A 12256-nucleotide genomic window follows, 5' to 3' on the forward strand; every position below is an offset into this window, starting at 1 on the left:
GGGTGCTTGTAATCCCAGCTACTCAGGAGGCTGAAGCAGGAGAATCACTTTAACTCGGGAGGCAGAGGTTGCTGTGAGCCAAGATCACGCTATTGCACTCCAGCTTGGATGCTGGATGACAAGAGCAAAACTGCATATCAAAAAAGAAAAAAAAAAAAGCCAGATAAATTACTTTTTCTTTTTTTTTTTCTTTTATGCTTTTTTTGAGATACAGTCTTGCTCTGTCGCCCAGGCTGAAATGCAGTGGTGCAATCTTGGCTCATTGCACATCCTTTTCCTGGGTTCAAGCAATTCTCCTGCTTCAGCCTCCCAAGTAGCTGGGATTACAGGTGCCCACTACCACCCCCAGCTAATTTTTGTATTTTTAGTAGAAATGAGGTTTCGCCATGTTGGCCAAGCTGGTTTCAAACGCCTGACCTCAAGTGATCTGCCCGTCTTAGCCTCCCAAAGAACTGGGATGACAGGTGTGAGCCACTGTGTACAGACAGATAAATTACTTAAAGCTTTTTGTAAAGAAGCTGAGGGTAGCCGGGCACGGTGACTCACGCCTGTAATCCCAGCACTTTGGGAGGACGAGGTGGGTGGATCATGAGGTCAAGAGATGGAGACCATTCTGGCCAACATGATGAAACCCCGTCTCTACTAAAAAAACAAAATATAGCTGGGCATGGTGGCATGTGCCTGTAGTCCTAGATACTTGGGAGGCTGAAGCAGGAGATTTGCTTGAACCCAGGAGGTGGAGGTTGTAGTGAGTTGAGATCACGCCACTGCATTCTAGCCTGGCGACAGAGAAAGACTCTGTCTCAAAAAAAAAATTTTTTAAAGCTGAGAGTAAGACTATGAAAATAAGAATACGTAACAGAAATAAAGCAACAGAAAAGGTTTTCATCATTTAAGGACAGAGAGCATTTTGATATGTAAATAAGCAAAGGGCGAAAGCACAACTGACCCTTGAATACGTCGGGGTTAGGGACACCAACCCCTCTCACAGTCTAAAATCCACGTATAACTTTTGACTCCCCCAGAACTTTATTCCTAATAGCCTACTGCTAACTTGAAGACTTACTAATAACATAAACAGTTATTTCACATATACTCATTAAATGGAAGTGGATCATTATAAAGGTCTTCATCCTCGTCTTCACCTAGAGACGGCAGAGGAGGAGGAAGGAGAGGAGGGGTTGGTCTTGCTGTCTCAGGGGTAGCAGAGGTGGAGTAAGTGGCAGGAGAGGCAGGCACACTCAGTGTAACTTTTATTGGGCCACTTTTATAAAATCTGCATCAGAGTGGGCCTGTGTAATTCAAACTTGTGTTATTTAAGGGCCAACTGTAGTGGAAAGAGGAGAACAACACAAAAGAGAGCAAAATCCATTTCCAAGAAATGTGTGTACTTTGTATCTAAGACTCCAGAAAAAGTGTCAACACAGAATCAGAGTTCACTGTGTTTCTTTCTACCTCATTTCTCTCTAATTTTACTTAATCAATATTTCAAAGGACCAAAAATATATTTAAAATTACTGACAAATTATTTTCAGGAAAAGTGCAGATTTCCACTTTATCCAAGGAGAAAGGGAACTAAAAAAATCATCAGATGTTCAACAAACATAAAGAAAGAAGAAAAAAGGAAATAACCAGCATGATAACCATAAATAAATAACCAGGGGCTGGGCGCAATGGCTCACACCTGTAATCCCAGCACTTTGGGAGGGTATGGTGGGTGGATCACCTGAAGTCAGGAGCTTGAGACGAGCCTGGCCAACATGACAAAACCCCATCTCTATGAAAATTAGCTGGGTATGGTGGCATACATCTGTAGTCCGAGCTACTCGGAGGCTGAAGTAGGGGAATTGCTTGAACCTAGAAGGTAAAGGTTGCAATGAGCTGAGATCACACCACTGCACTCCAGCCTGGGCAAAAGAGTGAGACTCTGTCTCAAAAATAAATAAATAAAATAAATAACCAGAAAAATACCTAAGCATATATAGTGACAAACATCAATGGTTCACTTTGCCTATTAAAAGACAAAAACTCTAAAATTGATTTAAAATCCAGCTGTATGGTACCTACAAAAGATATACCTAAAACAGAAACCAACAAGCTTAAAATTTCAAAAGAAGAAGGCAGAGACAGGATATGGCAGGCAGATGCAAATAAAAAGAAAGCATCGAGAATAACACAGATAAGGTAGAATATGTGAAAACAAAATAAGCCTCTTTTTGGTGAAAGATGGCATCAAATCAGAAATACAAGGTTCCCCTTCCAAAAATAATCCACTTTTTTCAATAAATTACCTTGTTTGCTGAATATAGTAGGCAAAATAAAAGTCCAAATCCAGGTTGCTGTGTGCTGGTCTGCCTTGCTTCCCTAAACTGTCACCACCTTAAGTGCTGCCTCTGTGCCCAGCATCCAGAGCTTCTATTGTGAAATGCCCTGCAGATCCCTGTGCCAGCTGTGGACTGGTAAAGTGCTGATTTAGGCAACTAGAAAAGGCATCTTAAAAGGTGAGCATGGTAGGACGTGGTGGCTCACGCCTATAATACCAGCACTTTGGGTGGTCAAGGCAGGCAGATGGCTTGAGCTCAGAAGTTCGAGACCAGCCTGAGTAACATGACGAAACCCTGTCTCTACAAAAAAGACAAAAATTAGCTGGGTGTGGTAGTGTGCATCTGTGGTCCCAGGTACTCAGGAGGCTGAGGTGGGAGCATGGCTTGAGTCTGGGAGGCGGAGGTTGCAGTGAGCTGAGATTGCACTGCTGTAGTCCAGTCTGGGCAATAGAGTCAGACCTTGTCTCCAAAAAAAAATGAACATGAAACTTAGTAATATCATACATTTGTCATCAATCCCTTATGATGTTTTGTTCCTTTCCTCCTTTCCATTTAGTATGGGTCATTTCCCCCCCAGCACTACATTCAGTACAGAATGTAAGGAGATTCATGGGTTTATCTTACACAGAAGTTTTCTTAAACCTAAAAACAAACACTTTTTGATATTGTTATTCTTTGAAAAGAGACTGCATATCAAATAGAATAAGTAAGGATATTATAAATGATTAAAATATAATTGATAAAGAAAATATGATAATGATGAAGTTTTAGGCACCGCAGCAGCAAACTATTTTCAGATATAATACTTAGCAATCCGGCTGGGTGTGGTGGCTCACGCCTGTAATCCCAGCACTTTTGAAGTCCGAGGTGGGTGGATCACCTGGGTCGGGAGTTCAAGTCCAGCCTGACCAACATGGAGAAGCCCTGTCTCTACTGCAAATACAAAATTAACCAGGTGTAATCCCGGCTACTTGGGAGGCTGAGGCAGGAGAACTGCTTGAATCCAGGAGGTGGAGGTTGCGGTGTGCTGAGATCACACCATTGTATTCCAGCCTGGGCAACAAAAGCAAAACTCCATCTCAAAAAAAAAAAAAAAAAAAACAAGAAGCAAACAAACAAATACTTATCAATCCAATTTTTTTTCTTTACAAAATCACAATCACTAAACCCCAATCACAACAGCAACAAAAAATGAAACACATGAGGATACAGTTAAGAGAAATATGCAAGATCTTTATGATCAGTCTATAAAAAGTTAACAAAGGCCATAATGAAAGATCTGAATAGAATGAAGCATCATTTTTTTTTACTTAATAAGAAGAATAAACATTGTAAAGATAGCAATCTTCCTCAAATTGACTTACAGACTTTGAAATTCAAATCAGAACTGCATATTTTTACTTTTTTACTATTACTGTTGGAACTTGATAATATAGTTCAACTAGAAGGATAAATATATGAGAACAGTAACCAAACTTTTGAAAAGAAAAGTGAGGGGAGAGTCGCTTTATGAAATAGCAAAATGGGCTGGGCGCAGTGGCTCATGCCTGTAATCCCAGCACTTGGGAGGCTGAGGCAGGTGGTTCATGAGGTCAGTTCTAGACCAGCCTGGCTAGCATGGTGAAACCCATCTCTACTAAAAATAGAAAAAATTAGCTGGGCATGATGGTATACACCTGTAGTCCCAGCTACTCGAGAGGCTGAAGCAGAATTGCTTGAACCTGGCAGGCAGAGGTTGCAGTGAGCCAAGATCACATCATTGCACTCCAGCATGGGTGACAAGTGAGACTCTGTCTCAAATAAATAAATAAATAAACTCAAATATAAATATATGTAAACGATATATAAATAAATAAATAAACTCATGTATTTTTATATATATGTGACAGTCTGGCCTATTTTAAAGGTTTCATTTCAAGTCTACGGAGAGTGAGCAGGTTATTTCAGTAATATCAGCTCCAATGCCATCTCCTGAGAGGGGCCACTCCTCTGCCAAGCTAAAACAGCCTTGAGTGATACTCTACCATATTGTCCTGCTGTGTCCTCATCACAGCACTTAACACTATCCTCAATAATATTCCCTTTTTATTGTCTGCATCCCCTATAGAAAATAAGATCTAAGAGAAGGAAACCTTGCATCTCTTATTCACTGCTATATTCCCAGGATCCAGAACATGGCGTAGCACATGGTGGAGAGGCGCTAAATGTTTAACAAGTGGATGGATTGATGAAATGCTTCACGACATCATGTTAAATGAAGCTAGACCCCTACTTCACATCACAGACAGTACATCCCAGATAGCTCAAGGATGTAAATTTAAAATTAAAAACTAATAGAAAACACAAAAAATTTATATTATCTTGTGGTTACAGAAAATTTTTCATAGCATGACCCCAAAGCCAAGCAAAGAGAAAGGAAATTTTATTATAAACATATTTAAAAGAAAAATTATGGAGAATATTGGCAACTATGGCAAAGGAATACTATCCACTTTATAGAAAATACCTCTTTTATATGTAAATCACCCAATATAAAAATGGGCAAACGCTGTAGATAGGTATTTTAAAAGGCTGGAAGAATGTATATCATAGTTGTTTTTGAGGGCTGGATACCTGGAAATCTCTCTCATAGCCTTTAAATTTTTAAAAAGGGCTAGTAGATATTAGTTTAGATGCCCAATATTTATATTCAGAAAAAAAGATTAAAGGCAAATAACAGTAATACCTGGACAATTCATACTCACGTCACTGGCCCATATGTGAAAGATAACACTATGGAGAAAGATGAAAAAAGGAAAACAACTCTAATATTGCACTGGTATGTCCCAAATCTTACTATACTTCATAACTGCACATCTAGTTGACAATTACACTTTATTTCTCAACATCTGAGTCACTCATTTCTCATTATCTACTGTATAGTTCCAAGTGATTGAACAGCAATGCAGAGAAGCAGCAACAAAAGTGAAGAAATGCCTGTAGTCAGCTGCTATCAAATGTCTAGACTAATGTCCGTTAAGACAAACTGGTTAGGCCAGGCATGGTGGCTCATGCCTGTAACTCCAGCACTTTGGGAGGCCGAGGCGGGTGGGTCACTTGAGGTCAGGAGTTCGGGACCAGCTTGACCAACATGGTGAAACCCCATCTGTACTAAAAATACAAAAATTAGCTGGGCATGGTGGCATGCACCTGTAATCCCAGCTACTCAGGAGGCTGAGACAGGAGAATCGTTTGAACCCAGGAGGCAGAGGTTACAGTGAGCTGAGATCGTGCCACTGCACTCCAGCCTGGGTGACAGAGCAAAATTCCATCTCAAAAAAATAATAATAAAAATAAAAAGACAGACTGGTTAACTAAACTATGATATACCCACATAATCAAAGAAAGAAGCCCCTGATGTACTGTACTGATATGGACAGGTCTCCAAGATATATTGTGAAATGCAAAATAGCTGAAAATACAACAAGTGCATAATCCTGAATAAATATTATCTCTTACCAATTGGATAAAAAATTGGGGAAAATATGTATATTTATGGGCTTTTGGAGTTATCTCTGGAAGGCTACACAAAACATGAGCATCATTACCTTTTTATGTGGCTGGAGAACAAGGAGCTTAGAGACAAGGATAGGAAGAAGACTTATTTTAAGTGAATGCTTATTTATATTTTTTGAATTTTGAATACCATGAATATATCAGCCATTCAATTGTTTTTTTTTTTTTTTTGAAGCAGAGTCTTGCTCTGTCACCAGGCTGGAGTCCAGTGGCACAATCTCAGCTCACTGCAACCTCCGCCTTCCAGGTTCAAGTGATTCTCCTGCTTCAGCCTCTTAAGTAGCTGGGACTACAGGCGTGCACCACCATGCCCAGCTAATTTTTGTATTTTTAGTAGGGATGGGGTTTTACCATGTTGGACAGGCTGGTCTCGATCTCTTGACCCTGTGATCGCCTGCCTCAGCCTCTCAAAGTGCTGGGATTACAGGTGTGAGCCACCAAGCCCAACCTCAAATTTTAATTAATGAAAATCTGAATCAAATTATGAGCAAATATCAAACAAACCCAAATTGAGGAGCATTCTATGAAATAAATTGGCCTGCACTCTTCAAATTATCCAAGTCACTGAAGATCAATACTAAAGAACTATTCCAGATGAAAGTAGACCAAGGAGATACAACAGATAAATACAATGTGTGATCTGGATAGGATCCTGCACCAGATAAAGGACACCTGTGGGACAAGTGACAAAATCCAAGTAAGGTTTGTAGATTGGCTAACAGTATTGTATCCATGTAAGTTTTCTCATTTTGATAACTATATTTTTGTTATATATGATAATAGAAAACATACACTGACACAGTGTTAAATGGGTAACTTATTCTCAAATGGTTTGGAAATATATATACACATACATATTTATGTTTATATATTTATGTGTGTGTGTGTGTGTGTGTGTGTGTGTATACAGGGAGAGGAAAATGGCAAAATGTTAATCTAGATGAAGGCTATCCAGAAATTGTTTTATTTTTTGTAGCAGTTTTTTCTTTTTTAGATGGAGTCTCACTCTGTTGCCCAGGCTGGAGGGGAGAGGCATGATCTCAACTCACTGCAACCTCTGCCTCCTGTGTTCCAGTGATTCTCCCGCCTCAGCCTCCCAAGTAGCTGGGATTACAGGTGTGTGCTACCATGCCCAGCTGATTTTTTGTATTTTTAGTAGAGATGGGGTTTCACCATGTTGGCCGAATGGTCTTGAACTCCTGACCTCATGATTCACCCGCCTTGGCCTCCCAAAGTGCTGGGATTACAGGCGTGAGCCACCGTGCCCAGCCTTACAGCAGCTTTTAAAGTCTGAAATTATTGCATAATAAGAATTTTTTTAAGAACCATGAGATTCCATTTTTCACCCTTGAAAATAACTCAAATTTAAAAGGCTTATAATACCTAGTGTTATGAACTGTGTCCCCCAAGAAAGATATGTTGAAGTCCCAACTTCTAGTACCTTGCAATATGACCTTATCTGAAAATAGGGTTGTCTCAAATTTAACTAATTAAGATGAGGTCATAATGAAGTAGGGTAGGCCCACACTCTAATATGACTGGCATCCTTATAAGAAAAATGGCTATTTGAAGACATCAGCACATAAGGAGAACATCAAGTGACAAAGGAGGTAGGGATTAGAATCATAGAGCCATGAACCAAGGAACACCAGAGTTCTAGCAAACCACCAGAAGCTAGAAGCTAGGAAGATGCAAGAAAGGATTCACCGACAAGTTTCAGAGAGCATGGCCCTGCAAATGCCTTAATTTCAGACTTCTTGCCTCCAAAACTGTGAGACGATACAGTTTTATTGTTTTGTGCCACTCAATTTGTGGCACTTTATTACAGCAGCTCTTGGAAACGGATATATCAAACATGAAAGAGGACATAGGGCAACAGGAATTCTCAAATACTGTTGGAGGGAATGTACAATGATACATATACTTTGGAAAACAGTTTAGCTGTTTGTTACAAATTCAAATGTACAACTTGACCCAGCAATTTTACTCCTTGGTATTTACCCAAGAGAAATGAAACTGTATATCCACACAAAGACTCATATGTGAATGTTCAGAGCAGTTTTATTCACAATAGCTAAAAACAGGAAACAACTTGAAATATCTGTCACAACTGAATGAACAAAAGGTGGTATATTCAACTGAATACTACTTAAACATAAAAAGGAACAAACTATTACTACATACAATATCATAGATAGATCTGCAAAACATTATGTTGAGCAAAAAGAGCCAGGCACAAAAGTATACATACTGTTTGATTTCATTTACAAGAAGTTCTAGAAAAGGGCAAGACTAAACTGACAGAAATCAAACCAGTGATTGCCAGGGGTAGGGAACATGGACTAGAAGTGGCATGAGGACACTGACTGGGGTGATGCAAATGTTCTATACCTTGACTGAACTGGTGGCTATGTTGGTGCATAAATTTGTAAAAACTCAATAAATTCTGTATTTAAAATGGGTGATTTTATTAAACTGTGCCTCAGAAAAAAACTGATTTAAAAATTAACACTATTTTGACTAAATAAATTAAAATTTAGATTACTGACAACCAAACCACAACTGTCATCAACCAAAATCTTCGGAATGCTTCCCCTTTCAACCTTTCCCTCTTCCAAAAATTCCCTTTCTCTAACACCCCCATTTTGAAAAAGTTATTTTGTCTTTTACAGCTGAGTTTGATACTGAAGAAAGTAGTACAAATGGAAATCGCAAGTTTATACTTGCCTCCACTAACCCTTTTTTAAACTGGTCTCTAATAAATAAACAAGTGATCCTAATAAATCAAGGACCCCCAAATAAATAATTTTATGAAAAGAGAAAACATAAGTCTTTAGTATTCCAGACAACAAGGCTAAGTAAGTTTAACATTTAAGGAAAAAAAAAAGAACTTAGGGCCAAGTCTTCTGATGCCTTATTTTCTTTTTCAGAGAAACCTGGAATCCTCACCTACTATCCTAGCTCCATGCTTCCCTCTATCTCATGGATACTACTTTTTCCTAGAAATGCTTTGATCGTGCCAGCTCCCTTATCAAAATTCCTTAGACTGACCTCCACCCCCATGGCCACCACCTGGACAAACACACAAACTCCTTCTTCCTGACATTTGGTCCTACAATTCTTATCTGATTTCTTCTACTCCAGTCAAGCATATCTATCAGTCACTGCTCCCTTCATTCCACCTCTAGAAGTCTAAACACCAGGCTCTTGGCTGGGATGATACTAAGAATGCCTACCACTTACTGAATACTTTCAACATTCCAGGAACCATGCCAGGCAGTTTTTACTTATTTTATTTGAACTTTCAATAGACCTATGAAGTAGGTATTATTAAATGAAATGAGCCATGTGAAATTCTTAACAATGCCACCTATATGGCAGACACTTAGTTAATGCTGTAATTCCTATTATGACCATGAGGAATAATGCTTTAGGAAAGTCAAGCCTCTTGCCAAGACAATGTAGCTATTAAATGGTATAGTCAGGATTTAAACTCTGGACACCCTGACTCAAGTATACCAAATCCTCTCCAGTTATACTTTCCCAACCCTTGAGATGGACAAACACTCCCTACTTCTCCTGGCCATGCCCCTGATTCTCCCCTTCACACAGGCTTGGATTACTGATAACCTGAATTCCTAACCACACTTGTTCTTTATTATTTTTTTTTTTTTTCTGAGAGAGTCCCACTTTGTCACCCAGGCTAGAGCATAGTGGTGCAATCTCAGCTCACTGCAACCTCTGCCTCCCAGATTCAAGCGATTCTCCTGCTTCAGTCTCACAAGTAGCTGGGACTACAGGCACATGCCACCATGCCCGGCTAATTTTTGTATTTTTTAGTAGACACAGGGTTTCACCATATTGGGCAAGCTGGTCTTGAACTTCTGACCTTATGATCTACCCACCTCGGCCTCCCAAAGTGCTGGGATTACAGGTGTGAGCCACTGCATCCAGCCCACACTGGTTCTTATTACCATATTCAGGTACAATTATGATTGTATCCCATGCAGATGTGCCCTCTTTTATGATCCCTAAGAGCCCGTAAGCCCTATAAGCACCAGGACCAACTCACATAATTTTTGTTCCCTTTCTGACCCTTGAACAACACCAAGTACACAGCAGGCCAGGGTATCCAGCCTAATGAGTAAGTGGCAGCTGGGAATGGAGGTCAGGAACACTGAGGGGGCTTTGTGAAAAATATCCAGCATTCTGCTATTTCAATAACCCCGTCCTTGGCAGTGAACCCACATGCAGTATAGGAGTAAGGGGGAGGTTTGAGAGAGGAAAAATGAGCTCACCTGAGCTCCCAGTGGCAGAGACCAAGCAGCCATTGCCTTCTCCTTTCTTCCTGTGGGGTTCTTCCTTAGGGAGGGACAGAAGTCAGAGGAGGCAGAGCTGAGGGAAGGGAAAGAAGCCATGAGAAACAAGACTCCCGAAACAGCAACAACAAAAATACAATAAATAAACTAAGTAAGACCTGAATAGTGTCTACATAAAGAAAACATGTATTAAGTTTACTTTATTATGTTTATTTAGCTATATAAAGATGAATGACAGAGAGACATGACATATTCTTGCACAAGATGTCTTAATATCCTAGGATATAATTTCTTTAATTTATAAACTTAACACATTCCCAACCAAGTTACACCTAAGTAACAATATGTGAAAGTTAACGTGGGCCAGGCATGGTGGCATACACCTATAATCCCAGCACTTTGGGAGGCCAAGGCAGGTGGATCACTTAAGGAGTTTGACACCAGCCTGGCCAAAATGGCAAAACCCCATCTCTACTAAAAATACAAAAATTAGGGAGTGGTGGTCGGCACCTATAATCCCAGCTACTTGAGAGGCTGAGGCAGGATAATTGCTTGAACCGGGGAAGTGGAGGTTGCAGTGAGCCAAGATCACACCACTGCACTCTAGCCTGGGTGACGGAGCAAGACTCCATCTCAATTTTTTAAAAAAGTTAATTAATTATTGAAAAAATGTTTAAGTTGTGTGGTACAACAGCTAGGATCTTTGTTTAAAAAGAATACTGATGAGAGACAACTTGCCCACCAATATTTATAAAGCTACAAGAATTGGAACACAGTATTACTGACTTATTTACCAGAGACATTGTTGACCGCCTACTTTGTACCAGGCACCATTGCATGGGGATGGGGGTGGATACAGCTGTAAATAAAACAGATAAATTCTCCGAGCTCATGGATGTTATAGCCAAACAGGGAAAAGGATCAATGAAACAAATTAAAATTCTACCAATCTAAATGGTCATATATACGCATGTGTCTATACACATATATATGTATACATACACACATATATGAATTCAAGATATGAAAAAAGTGACATATCAGCAAAGAAAAAAGTAACTTGTAACAAAGGCTTATCATTTGGAAAAGAATTAAAATGTACACAAAAAATAAAAGTACTAAGAGAAACTACAAACATTTTTGTGATCTTGTGGGACAGAAGGCTTCGCTGACAATGATATCAAACACTCAAATGTGAAGAAAAGGTTTTCATGTCCATATGAACCTGCGACATCTCTGCATAGTCAGAAAACATGCTTATGTATCAGATACAAAATTAAAATACAAAATACAAACTGCATGAAAATATTTAGTGTTCAAAATGCACACTAAATGCAACTTTTTCACCATTCAGAAATTCAAGAGAATACTAACATTGAAAGTTGGTGTGGGTAAATCTGGCACTCTTACACTGCAAGTGTTTATATAATCTGCCACTTTTCTGGAGGGAATAAGGCAGGAGGTATCAAAAGCCTTACTGTACCCTTGACCTAGAAGTTCCACTTTAAGAGATTTATAGAATAAGACAAAATGCAAAGATGTATGTAGCCAGATGACCTATATTGTTTATAATATTGAAAAAAAAAAAAACCTTAACACAAAAACCTAAGGAAAGGATTCACATCCATACTTTCCCTCACACTCATTAAAATGACGATGTGGCTGTATTTAAAATCTGATAATAAGTAGATGGTGTCAACACATTAAATTTTTTTTTCCAGGTGTATTCCCTATCTTCATTGGGTGGTGTTCAGGCCAGTAAAAAATATGAGGCTTAAGATTTGTGCACTTCAAACACCTTACGAAACGCATCTCATGACTCAATTTTAAAAGATAGAGGAAAACGCTACTAATATTTCTGTTTAAAAACAAAGTGCAAAGTGTTTCTATGCTTATACACATATCCATGCTGCCATGCAGATTTAGACAGATGTTAAATGATTGTTTTAATCTGAATTTTCTAGTTGTGTTACAGTGAAACGGCTTCCCCCCAAAAAAAGATTCCCTGAGGTAGAAACCTGTATCCGGTTGGTTGGCCTCCCCATTCTTAACGGAGAG

At 39.2% G+C, this 12256-nt stretch overlaps 1 protein-coding gene across 7 annotated transcripts in view; it reads right to left on the minus strand.

Moving 5' to 3' along the window:
- Positions 1–12256, minus strand: part of ZFP2 (ZFP2 zinc finger protein) — a 41296-nt gene that overhangs the window by 28385 nt on the left and 655 nt on the right. For 4 of the 7 annotated variants that reach the window (XM_017969473.4, XM_078364812.1, XM_017969479.4 and 1 more), the window contains exon 2: positions 10178–10274. The gene's annotated coding sequence lies outside the window, so the exon portion shown is untranslated. Of the gene's footprint in view, positions 1–1726; positions 1858–10177; positions 10275–12256 lie in introns of all 7 variants that reach the window. The other 3 variants (XM_078364810.1, XM_078364814.1, XM_078364811.1) reach the window with 1 other exon arrangement.

This window comes from Callithrix jacchus, chromosome 2, assembly GCF_049354715.1.
Source record: "Callithrix jacchus isolate 240 chromosome 2, calJac240_pri, whole genome shotgun sequence".
Lineage (NCBI taxonomy): Eukaryota > Metazoa > Chordata > Mammalia > Primates > Cebidae > Callithrix > Callithrix jacchus.